At 37.1% G+C, this 13,347-nt stretch overlaps 1 long non-coding RNA gene across 1 annotated transcript in view; it reads left to right on the top strand.

Moving 5' to 3' along the window:
- LOC121953225 (uncharacterized) overlaps positions 1-3,226 on the top strand; it is a 192,529-nt gene extending 189,303 nt beyond the window's left edge. The window contains exons 6-7 of the long non-coding RNA XR_006106491.2: positions 779-816; positions 2,141-3,226. This is a non-coding gene — a long non-coding RNA (uncharacterized LOC121953225). The remainder of the gene's footprint in view (positions 1-778; positions 817-2,140) is intronic.
- The last annotated feature ends 10,121 nt before the right edge of the window (positions 3,227-13,347 follow it).

Raw genomic sequence — 13,347 nt, 5'->3', positions numbered from 1 at the left:
TAGCTTCTAATGTCAACCTGTGTTTACTTGAATCCTTCCTTGGCAGGGGCGAATGCTGCCCGTCAGCGTGACATGTCAGGACTGAGGAGAGACCCTCTCGAATAGGCATCACTGCTCAGTGGAACAGAAAACAGTATGTTGTTGTATTCTACACCGTCGCCTGCCATGGTGACACTAGTGAACAAAAAAGAGCGTGAATGAATCCGTGATCTATTTGACCCTAGCTGCTCTAAAATGTGGCACTGAGGACATTTCACCTTTTATTATTTGATGTATCAACAGTCAGTGTGTGTATCATTACTGACAAACAGGCTGTGCTGTCTTTGTCAGCTCTCTAGTTCCCTCTTCTGGTAAGCAGATTTACTGTTAACATCAAGTCAATCATAACATTACTCAGAAAACAACTATGTAACAACATTCTGCTCGGCCATCACGCTCTTGGGATTTTACCTTCAGTATTCCTGTGGAAACAAACATTTCTGTCACGACTGAATCCTGCTCATGAAAGGATCCTCACCCATACTTTTAATTTGCAGTATGTTGAGTAAGACAAAGCAGAGATATTTATCTAATGGCATTCTTTGACTTCATACAGATAATGAGGCAAAACCTTAGTCTATTGCAGCTTGGAACAGGGGAAAACATTACAACCAATTGCTTACTTTTTCCAGTTAACTAATACTTGTAACATTATTAGTAGTCTAGATGCCAGTGTAGACTCAGTTATGACAAAGATAAAAACAATATATGTAACTCTGTTTTTTCTTCTTTCTTTAAGGTGTCTTTCCTGGTCAGCGTGCTTAAAGATTCCAGGAGGTAAGGCTTTTTTCTGTTTCTATAAACTGTTGTTGAATTTCCATCTTATTTGTTCTGTTTTAAATCTTGCATGGTCTCGACCAGTAGTTCCCAACCTAGGGGTTGTGAGATGGTTACACAGACACAAAAACAAAAAACAAAACAAAACAAAAAGTCTCAGCCATTCTTAATTTTCGAGACACAATATTGTTTATGTTTCAAACTTTTCTGTAATCTTTACTATTTTCTTGTGAAATACTGGATAGTTTCATCTTCTTGACAAATCCGTCTTGATTGAAGTGCTAACAGTATCAAAGAAATGCACCTCTAATGAGGGGTCACAAATAGATGTGGCCTCAAATTAGGGGTCACACACATTAAAAGGGCCTGGAATGACTGGACTAAACCACTGTTTCTCATATGGGGGTACGGGTAGGCCTACCCCAGGGGGTACTTTGAGTACTGCAAGGGGTACATGGGATTGTTGTTAGAGGTCTAATGTTTAAGATTTAGTGGCATCTGCTGGTAAGGTTGCAGACTGTAACCAACTGAAGGAGAGCGTGTAGGAGAGCTACACTGGCCAGCACAAAAATGCAAATGGCAATGGAGGAGCTGATCCATGCATGTATCCATACTGTATATGACTCATTCTAAGGAAACGAAACACAAAGATTTTATTAGTTTCAGGTGTGCAAACCTTTATGAAAACATATAATATTCAATTCTGATAATATACTCCTCTGAATCCTACACAGTGGACCATTAAGAAGTTTATTTAAAAAAAAAAAAACACTCATGGAATTGCTAAAATAATTATACTCTGAGTTAAATAAAAAAAAAAAGCAATGCAAGTTTGGTAAACTACCACATTTTGTATCCAGTATTTTATTTTCAATGCAGTTGTTAACTGTCACAAACTGTAAACTGTGGCAAAATGAATACAGTGCATAACAAATACAATCTATTATTATTATTATTATTATTGGACTATATCCAGAATACATTTGCTTAGCCACTATTCCACTTAATATTAAACTGTTCTGATATATGCCAGTTTGACTTCCAAACGTCATAGCATTATGTATACTCTCCTGCATTGATCATGTAGTATAAGGACCAAAAGGTTAAGATTTTGTTAGTTGGTTTGTAAGTGCAGAGCAGCAGAGGAGAGGATGTTGATGGGGAGCAGGAGGAGGATTTGGCAGCGAAGTGTTGGAAGGTAAAGCCAGAGCAGACCAGCCTGATCGGCCTGCAGCCAGCACACGTGTGATAGCAGAACCTTGTGTTCTATACAGAACAGGTGCAAAGGCCTTGTCTCTTGTCTTTTCATCCATCCCTCTCCCAGCTTGGCTCTTTGTCTTCCAGGCAATGCCCTCCTCCCGGTCTCTCTGTCCATCTCTCCATTTCCGTCCCCACACCTCCTGCCCCCCCCTCCCTGTATCATACTTCATTTGCTCCAGATAACACATCAGCTTCAACAGCCATCCACAAACTCTGTCACTACGATGCCCACAGATGGCAACTTCCTGTGGTCCTGCCCGGTGATTGGTGGAGAGACTTCCAAACAGACAACAGCTGGTGAGGGATGATATATCACCGAGCATTTGCACTTTCATTTTCAGGGTTGTCTTGTTAATGCTCCCAATCCAGCATCTGGCAGGAAATAGACACAAAGGCAGAGAGAGAGGGAGAGAACAACCTGTTCTTTGGCAGACCTTAACAAAAGGCTGACACACGTCTGATGAACACACAGAGCTGCAATAGAACAGACAGAGCTGCTGTGAATATGAACGAAAGATGCTTGACACAAGTGTAACAATGACTACACAAGAGGATGTGAACATTGTTCAGAAAAGGACATGAAAAAAAAAGGTCTTTCAGAAACCTTTTTAGCATAAAGGATAAATAACTCAAAATTGTGATTTTGTCTTAGTCGTTTGAAAAAGGTGTTTTTGTTCATTTTTATTATTATTAATAATCCTCTGCAGACTGGTCTATATATAATAATCTCCTGTTTTACTGATATGAGGATTTGTGCATCTTCTTGTGAAATGCAGGGTGTCCGCAGGCTCTGGAAGTATTGGAAGTTTTAAACATAAATTTCCGAGGTATTATTTCAGGTTTCAAAAATATATATTTGTTCAACTTTCACATGCTTATGTGAACTATACTATGACACATTTTATGTCTTAAAAAATACATTATAATATGACCTTTTGACATGCAATACTGTTACTTATTTTTGGCGACATACTACCGTACTATATTTTATAATACAGCGTACTATATTAGGATATATTGCATGATTTTTTTATGACATACTATTCAATCACATTTTAAATGATTTTTTAAAAAATATTTTGTAGTATGGCAGTTTTTATGGACTACTATACTTGATTTTGTGCCATACTATACTTTGATATATGCAATAATTTTTTTATCCATTACTAAAATGTCATACTTTATAACGTTTGTTTTTGTGATCAAGTATCGAATGACATATTTGATAGATTAAAATGAATTTTTTTCACAAACATTTTGCCGTATTATGTCAGTCAGTCAGTCATTTTCTGTAACCGCTTGTCCTCGTAAGGGCAGGCTATTTTATGCTGTTTTGAGGTGTTTTCAGCTGTTTTTGGGACGTGTCATATTTTGAGATTTTTGCCATACTATAGCCTTGCCTTTTTGGTCATTTTTTTCAACATGCATTATATTGCTGTTTTTGGCCGTTTTTGCAACGTTGTTTGCTATGGCGTGATTTGGCAGGCTATTTTATGCTGTTTTGAGGTGTTTTCAGCTATTTTTGGGACATGTCATATCTTGAGATTTTTGCCATACTATAGCCTTGCCTTTTTGGTCATTTTTTCAACATGCATTATTTTGCTGTTTTTGCCCGTTTTTGCAGCATTCTATGCTATGGCGTGATTTGGCAGGCTATTTTGTGCTCTTTTGAGGAGTTTTCAGCTGTTTTTGAGACGTGTCTTATTTTGAGATTTTTGCCATACTATAGCCTTGCCTTTACGTTCATTTTTTCAACATGCATTATTTTGCTGTTTTTGGCCGTTTTTGCAACATTGTTTGCTATGGTGTGATTTGGCAGGCTATTTTATGCTGTTTTCAGCTGTTTTTGGGACATGTCATATTTTGAGATTTTTGCCATACTATAGCCTTGCCTTTTCGGTCATTTTTTCAACATGCATTATTTTGCTGTTTTTGGCCGTTTTTGCAGCATTCTATGCTATGGCGTGATTTGGCAGGCTATTTTATGCTGTTTTGAGGTGTTTTCAGCTGTTTTTGGGACGTGTCATATTTTGAGATTTTTGCCATACTATAGCCTTGCCTTTTCGGTCATTTTTTCAACATGCATTATATTGCTGTTTTTGGCCGTTTTTGTAACATTGTTTGCTATGGCGTGATTTGGCAGGCTATTTTGTGCTGTTTTGAGGTGTTTTCAGCTGTTTTTGGGACGTGTCATATTTTGAGATTTTTGCCATACTATAGCCTTGGCTTTTCGGTCATTTTTTCAACAAGCATTATATTGCTGTTTTTGGCCGTTTTTGTAACATTGTTTGCTATGGCGTGATTTGGCAGGCTATTTTGTGCTGTTTTGAGGTGTTTTCAGGTGTTTTTGGGATGTGTCATATTTTGACATTTTTGCCATACTATAGCCTTGCCTTTTCGGTCATTTTTTCAACATGCATTATTTTGCTGTTTTTGGCCGTTGTTACTATGTTCTTAGCTATGGCGTGATTTGGCAGGCTATTTTATACTGTTTTGAGGTGTTTTCAGCTGTTTTTGGGACTTGTCATGTTTTGAGATTTTTGCCATACAATAGCCTTGCCTTTTCGGTCATTTTTTCAACATTCATTATTTTGCTTTTTTTGGCCGTTTTTGCAGCATTCTATGCTATGGCGTGATTTGGCAGGCTTTTTATGCTGTTTTGAGGTGTTTTCAGCTGTTTTTGGGACGTGTCATATTTTGAGATTTTTGCCATACTATAGCCTTGCCTTTTTGGTCATTTTTTCAACATGCATTATTTTGCTGTTTTTGGCTGTTTTTACCATGTTCTATGCTATGGCGTGATTTGTACGCTATTTTGTGCTGTTTTAGGTGTTATCAGTTGTTTTTGGGACGTGTCATATTTTGAAATTTTTGCCATACTATAGCCTTGCCTTTTCTGTTATTTTTCAACATGCATTATTTTGCTGTTTTTGGTCGTTTTTGCCATGTTCTTTGCTATGGCATGATTTGGCAGGCTATTTTATGCTGTTTTGAGGTGTTTTCAGCTGTTTTTGGAACGTGTCATATTTTGACATTTTGCCATACTATAGCCTTGCCTTTTTCGGTCATTTTTTCAACATGCATTATATTGCTGTTTTTGGTCGTTTTTGTAACATTGTTTGCTATGGCGTGATTTGGCAGGCTATTTTATGCTGTTTTGAGGTGTTTTCAGCTGTTTTTGGGACGTGTCATATTTTGAGATTTTTGCCATACTATAGCCTTGCCTTTGTGGTCATTTTTTCAACATGCATTATTTTGCTGTTTTTGGCCGTTTTTGCAGCATTCTATGCTATGGCGTGATTTGGCAGGCTATTTTGTGCTCTTTTGAGGAGTTTTCAGCTGTTTTTGAGACGTGTCTTATTTTGAGATTTTTGCCATACTATAGCCTTGCCTTTACGTTCATTTTTTCAACATGCATTATTTTGCTGTTTTTGCCCGTTTTTGCAACATTGTTTGCTATGGTGTGATTTGGCAGGCTATTTTATGCTGTTTTCAGCTGTTTTTGGGACATGTCATATTTTGAGATTTTTGCCATACTATAGCCTTGCCTTTTCGGTCATTTTTTCAACATGCATTATTTTGCTGTTTTTGGCCGTTTTTGCAGCATTCTATGCTATGGCGTGATTTGGCAGGCTATTTTGTGCTGTTTTGAGGTGTTTTCAGCTGTTTTTGGGACGTGTCATATTTTGAGATTTTTGCCATACTATAGCCTTGCCTTTTCGGTCATTTTTTCAACATGCATTATATTGCTGTTTTTGGCCGTTTTTGTAACATTGTTTGCTATGGCGTGATTTGGCAGGCTATTTTGTGCTGTTTTGAGGTGTTTTCAGCTGTTTTTGGGACGTGTCATATTTTGAGATTTTTGCCATACTATAGCCTTGGCTTTTCGGTCATTTTTTCAACAAGCATTATATTGCTGTTTTTGGCCGTTTTTGTAACATTGTTTGCTATGGCGTGATTTGGCAGGCTATTTTGTGCTGTTTTGAGGTGTTTTCAGGTGTTTTTGGGATGTGTCATATTTTGACATTTTTGCCATACTATAGCCTTGCCTTTTCGGTCATTTTTTCAACATGCATTATTTTGCTGTTTTTGGCCGTTGTTACTATGTTCTTAGCTATGGCGTGATTTGGCAGGCTATTTTATACTGTTTTGAGGTGTTTTCAGCTGTTTTTGGGACTTGTCATGTTTTGAGATTTTTGCCATACAATAGCCTTGCCTTTTCGGTCATTTTTTCAACATTCATTATTTTGCTTTTTTTGGCCGTTTTTGCAGCATTCTATGCTATGGCGTGATTTGGCAGGCTTTTTTATGCTGTTTTGAGGTGTTTTCAGCTGTTTTTGGGACGTGTCATATTTTGAGATTTTTGCCATACTATAGCCTTGCCTTTTTGGTCATTTTTTCAACATGCATTATTTTGCTGTTTTTGGCTGTTTTTACCATGTTCTATGCTATGGCGTGATTTGGCACGCTATTTTGTGCTGTTTTAGGTGTTATCAGTTGTTTTTGGGACGTGTCATATTTTGAAATTTTTGCCATACTATAGCCTTGCCTTTTCTGTTATTTTTTCAACATGCATTATTTTGCTGTTTTTGGTCGTTTTTGCCATGTTCTTTGCTATGGCATGATTTGGCAGGCTATTTTATGCTGTTTTGAGGTGTTTTCAGCTGTTTTTGGAACGTGTCATATTTTGACATTTTTGCCATACTATAGCCTTGCCTTTTCGGTCATTTTTTCAACATGCATTATATTGCTGTTTTTGGTCGTTTTTGTAACATTGTTTGCTATGGCGTGATTTGGCAGGCTATTTTATGCTGTTTTGAGGTGTTTTCAGCTGTTTTTGGGACGTGTCATATTTTGAGATTTTTGCCATACTATAGCCTTGCCTTTGTGGTCATTTTTTCAACATGCATTATTTTGCTGTTTTTGGCCGTTTTTGCAGCATTCTATGCTATGGCGTGATTTGGCAGGCTATTTTGTGCTCTTTTGAGGAGTTTTCAGCTGTTTTTGAGACGTGTCTTATTTTGAGATTTTTGCCATACTATAGCCTTGCCTTTACGTTCATTTTTTCAACATGCATTATTTTGCTGTTTTTGCCCGTTTTTGCAACATTGTTTGCTATGGTGTGATTTGGCAGGCTATTTTATGCTGTTTTCAGCTGTTTTTGGGACATGTCATATTTTGAGATTTTTGCCATACTATAGCCTTGCCTTTTCGGTCATTTTTTCAACATGCATTATTTTGCTGTTTTTGGCCGTTTTTGCAGCATTCTATGCTATGGCGTGATTTGGCAGGCTATTTTGTGCTCTTTTGAGGAGTTTTCAGCTGTTTTTGAGACGTGTCTTATTTTGAGATTTTTGCCATACTATAGCCTTGCCTTTACGTTCATTTTTTCAACATGCATTATTTTGCTGTTTTTGGCCGTTTTTGCAACATTGTTTGCTATGGTGTGATTTGGCAGGCTATTTTGTGCTGTTTTAGGTGTTATCAGTTGTTTTTGGGACGTGTCATATTTTGAAATTTTTGCCATACTATAGCCTTGCCTTTTCTGTTATTTTTTCAACATGCATTATTTTGCTGTTTTTGGTCGTTTTTGCCATGTTCTTTGCTATGGCATGATTTGGCAGGCTATTTTATGCTGTTTTGAGGTGTTTTCAGCTGTTTTTGGAACGTGTCATATTTTGACATTTTTGCCATACTATAGCCTTGCCTTTTCGGTCATTTTTTCAACATGCATTATATTGCTGTTTTTGGACGTTTTTGTAACATTGTTTGCTATGGCGTGATTTGGCAGGCTATTTTATGCTGTTTTGAGGTGTTTTCAGCTGTTTTTGGGACGTGTCATATTTTGAGATTTTTGCCATACTATAGCCTTGCCTTTTCGGTCATTTTTTCAACATGCATTAATTTGCTGTTTTTGGTTGTTTTTTCCATGTTCTTTGCTATGGCGTGATTTGGCAGGCTATTTTATATTGTTTTGAGGTGTTTTCAGCTGTTTTTGGGACTTGTCATATTTTGAGATTTTTGCCATACTATAGCCTTGCCTTTTCGGTCATTTTTTCAACATTCATTATTTTGCTTTTTTTGGCCGTTTTTGCAGCATTCTATGCTATGGCGTGATTTGGCAGGCTTTTTTATGCTGTTTTGAGGTGTTTTCAGCTGTTTTTGGGACGTGTCATATTTTGAGATTTTTGCCATACTATAGCCTTGCCTTTTTGGTCATTTTTTCAACATGCATTATTTTGCTGTTTTTGGCTGTTTTTACCATGTTCTATGCTATGGCGTGATTTGGCACGCTATTTTGTGCTGTTTTAGGTGTTATCAGTTGTTTTTGGGACGTGTCATATTTTGAAATTTTTGCCATACTATAGCCTTGCCTTTTCTGTTATTTTTTCAACATGCATTATTTTGCTGTTTTTGGTCGTTTTTGCCATGTTCTTTGCTATGGCATGATTTGGCAGGCTATTTTATGCTGTTTTGAGGTGTTTTCAGCTGTTTTTGGAACGTGTCATATTTTGACATTTTTGCCATACTATAGCCTTGCCTTTTCGGTCATTTTTTCAACATGCATTATATTGCTGTTTTTGGTCGTTTTTGTAACATTGTTTGCTATGGCGTGATTTGGCAGGCTATTTTATGCTGTTTTGAGGTGTTTTCAGCTGTTTTTGGGACGTGTCATATTTTGAGATTTTTGCCATACTATAGCCTTGCCTTTTCGGTCATTTTTTCAACATGCATTATTTTGCTGTTTTTGGCCGTTTTTGCAGCATTCTATGCTATGGCGTGATTTGGCAGGCTATTTTGTGCTCTTTTGAGGAGTTTTCAGCTGTTTTTGAGACGTGTCTTATTTTGAGATTTTTGCCATACTATAGCCTTGCCTTTACGTTCATTTTTTCAACATGCATTATTTTGCTGTTTTTGCCCGTTTTTGCAACATTGTTTGCTATGGTGTGATTTGGCAGGCTATTTTATGCTGTTTTCAGCTGTTTTTGGGACATGTCATATTTTGAGATTTTTGCCATACTATAGCCTTGCCTTTTCGGTCATTTTTTCAACATGCATTATTTTGCTGTTTTTGGCCGTTTTTGCAGCATTCTATGCTATGGCGTGATTTGGCAGGCTATTTTATGCTGTTTTGAGGTGTTTTCAGCTGTTTTTGGGACGTGTCATATTTTGAGATTTTTGCCATACTATAGCCTTGCCTTTTGGGTCATTTTTTCAACATGCATTATATTGCTGTTTTTGGCCGTTTTTGTAACATTGTTTGCTATGGCGTGATTTGGCAGGCTATTTTGTACTGTTTTGAGGTGTTTTCAGCTGTTTTTGGGACGTGTCATATTTTGAGATTTTTGCCATACTATAGCCTTGCCTTTTCGGTCATTTTTTCAACATGCATTATATTGCTGTTTTTGGCCGTTTTTGTAACATTGTTTGCTATGGCGTGATTTGGCAGGCTATTTTGTGCTGTTTTGAGGTGTTTTCAGGTGTTTTTGGGACGTGTCATATTTTGAGATTTTTGCCATACTATAGCCTTGCCTTTTCGGTCATTTTTTCAACATGCATTATTTTGCTTTTTTTGGACGTTTTTGCAGCAACGTATGCTATGGCGTGATTTGGCAGGCTTTTTTATGCTGTTTTGAGGTGTTTTCAGCTGTTTTTGGGACGTGTCATATTTTGAGATTTTTGCCATACTATAGCCTTGCCTTTTTGGTCATTTTTTCAACATGCATTATTTTGCTGTTTTTGGCTGTTTTTACCATGTTCTATGCTATGGTGTGATTTGGCACGCTATTTTGTGCTGTTTTAGGTGTTTTCAGTTGTTTTTGGGACATGTCATATTTTGAGATTTTTGCCATACTATAGCCTTGCCTTTTCGGTCATTTTTTCAACATGCATTATTTTGCTGTTTTTGGCCGTTGTTACTATGTTCTTAGCTATGGCGTGATTTGGCAGGCTATTTTATACTGTTTTGAGGTGTTTTCAGCTGTTTTTGGGACTTGTCATATTTTGAGATTTTTGCCATACAATAGCCTTGCCTTTTCGGTCATTTTTTCAACATTCATTATTTTGCTTTTTTTGGCCGTTTTTGCAGCATTCTATGCTATGGCGTGATTTGGCAGGCTTTTTTATGCTGTTTTGAGGTGTTTTCAGCTGTTTTTGGGACGTGTCATATTTTGAGATTTTTGCCATACTATAGCCTTGCCTTTTTGGTCATTTTTTCAACATGCATTATTTTGCTGTTTTTGGCTGTTTTTACCATGTTCTATGCTATGGTGTGATTTGGCAGGCTATTTTGTGCTGTTTTAGGTGTTATCAGTTGTTTTTGGGACGTGTCATATTTTGAAATTTTTGCCATACTATAGCCTTGCCTTTTCTGTTATTTTTTCAACATGCATTATTTTGCTGTTTTTGGTCGTTTTTGCCATGTTCTTTGCTATGGCATGATTTGGCAGGCTATTTTATGCTGTTTTGAGGTGTTTTCAGCTGTTTTTGGAACGTGTCATATTTTGACATTTTTGCCATACTATAGCCTTGCCTTTTCGGTCATTTTTTCAACATGCATTATATTGCTGTTTTTGGACGTTTTTGTAACATTGTTTGCTATGGCGTGATTTGGCAGGCTATTTTATGCTGTTTTGAGGTGTTTTCAGCTGTTTTTGGGACGTGTCATATTTTGAGATTTTTGCCATACTATAGCCTTGCCTTTTGGGTCATTTTTTCAACATGCATTATATTGCTGTTTTTGGCCGTTTTTGTAACATTGTTTGCTATGGCGTGATTTGGCAGGCTATTTTGTGCTGTTTTGAGGTGTTTTCAGCTGTTTTTGGGACGTGTCATATTTTGAGATTTTTGCCATACTATAGCCTTGCCTTTTCGGTCATTTTTTCAACATGCATCATTTTGCTTTTTTTGGACGTTTTTGCAGCAACGTATGCTATGGCGTGATTTGGCAGCCTATTTTGTGCTGTTTTGAGGTGTTTTCAGCTGTTTTTGGGATGTGTCATATTTTGAGATTTTTGCCATACTATAGCCTTGCCCTTTCAGTCATTTTTTCAACATGCATTATTTTGCTGTTTTTGGCCGTTGTTACTATGTTCTTAGCTATGGCGTGATTTGGCAGGCTATTTTATACTGTTTTGAGGTGTTTTCAGCTGTTTTTGGGACTTGTCATATTTTGAGATTTTTGCCATACAATAGCCTTGCCTTTTCGGTCATTTTTTCAACATTCATTATTTTGGTTTTTTTGGCCATTTTTGCTGCATTCTATGCTATGGTGTGATTTGGCACGCTATTTTGTGCTGTTTTAGGTGTTTTCAGTTGTTTTTGGGACGTGTCATATTTTGAGATTTTTGCCATACTATAGCCTTGCCTTTTCTGTTATTTTTTCAACATGCATTATTTTGCTGTTTTTGGTCGTTTTTGCCATGTTCTTTGCTATGGCATGATTTGGCAGGCTATTTTATGCTGTTTTGAGGTGTTTTCAGCTGTTTTTGGAACGTGTCATATTTTGAGATTTTTGCCATACTATAGCCTTGCCTTTTCGGTCATTTTTTCAACATGCATTATTTTGCTGTTTTTGGCCGTTTTTTGCAACATTTTATGCTATGGTGTGATTTGGCAGGCTATTTTATGCTGTTTTGAGGTGTTTTCAGCTGTTTTTGGGACGTGTCATATTTTGAGATTTTTGCCATACTATAGCCTTGCCTTTTCGGTCATTTTTTCAACATGCATTATTTTGCTGTTTTTGGTCGTTTTTGCCATGTTCTTTGCTATGGCGTGATTTGGCAGGCTATTTTATGCTGTTTTGTGGTGTTTTCAGCTGTTTTTGGGACGTGTCATATTTTGAGATTTTTGCCATACTATAGCCTTGCCTTTTTGGTCATTTTTTCAACATGCATTATTTTGCTGTTTTTGCCCGTTTTTGCAACATTCTATGCTATGGTGTGATTTGGCAGGCTATTTTATGCTGTTTTGAGGTGTTTTCAGCTGTTTTTGGGACGTGTCATATTTTGAGATTTTTGCCATACTATAGCCTTGCCTTTTCGGTCATTTTTTTCAACATGCATTATTTTGCTGTTTTTGGTCGTTTTTGCCATGGTCTTTGCTATGGCATGATTTGGCAGACTATTTTATGCTGTTTTGAGGTGTTTTCAGCTGTTTTTGGGACGTGTCATATTTTGAGATTTTTGCCATACTATAGCCTTGCCTTTTCGGTCATTTTTTCAACATGCATTATTTTGCTGTTTTTGGTCGTTTTTGCCATGTTCTTTGCTATGGCGTGATTTGGCAGGCTATTTTATGCTGTTTTGTGGTGTTTTCAGCTGTTTTTGGGACGTGTCATATTTTGAGATTTTTGCCATACTATAGCCTTGCCTTTTTGGTCATTTTTTCAACATGCATTATTTTGCTGTTTTTGCCCGTTTTTGCAACATTCTATGCTATGGTGTGATTTGGCAGGCTATTTTATGCTGTTTTGAGGTGTTTTCAGCTGTTTTTGGGACTTGTCATATTTTGAGATTTTTGCCATACTATAGCCTTGCCTTTTCGGTCATTTTTTCAACATGCATTATTTTGCTGTTTTTGGCCGTTTTTGCAGCATTCTATGCTATGGCGTGATTTGGCAGGCTATTTTATGCTGTTTTGAGGTGTTTTCAGCTGTTTTTGGGACGTGTCATATTTTGAGATTTTTGCCATACTATAGCCTTGCCTTTTCGGTCATTTTTTCAACATGCATTATTTTGCTGTTTTTGGCCGTTTTTGCAGCATTCTATGCTATGGCGTGATTTGGCAGGCTATTTTATGCTGTTTTGAGGTGTTTTCAGCTGTTTTTGGGACGTGTCATATTTTGAGATTTTTGCCATACTATAGCCTTGCCTTTTCGGTCATTCTTTCAGCATGCATTATTTTGCTGTTTTTGCACGTTTTTGCCATGTTCTTTGCTATGGCGTGATTTGGCAGGCTATTTTATGCTGTTTTGAGGTGTTTTCAGCTGTTTTTGGGACGTGTCATATTTTGAGATTTTTGCCATACTATAGCCTTGCCTTTTCGGTCATTTTTTCAACATGCATTATTTTGCTGTTTTTGCCCGTTTTTGCAGCATTCTATGCTATGGCGTGATTTGGCAGGCTATTTTATGCTGTTTTGAGGTGTTTTCAGCTGTTTTTGGGACGTGTCATATTTTGAGATTTTTGCCATACTATAGCCTTGCCTTTTCGGTCATTTTTCAACATGCATTATTTTGCTGTTTTTGGCCGTTTTGCAGCATTCTATGCT

Source organism: Plectropomus leopardus, chromosome 14, assembly GCF_026936395.1.
Source record: "Plectropomus leopardus strain MGB_pleo_1.0 chromosome 14, ASM2693639v1, whole genome shotgun sequence".
Taxonomy (NCBI): Eukaryota; Metazoa; Chordata; class Actinopteri; order Perciformes; family Serranidae; genus Plectropomus; species Plectropomus leopardus.
This window is presented reverse-complemented; position numbering and strand designations above follow the sequence as displayed.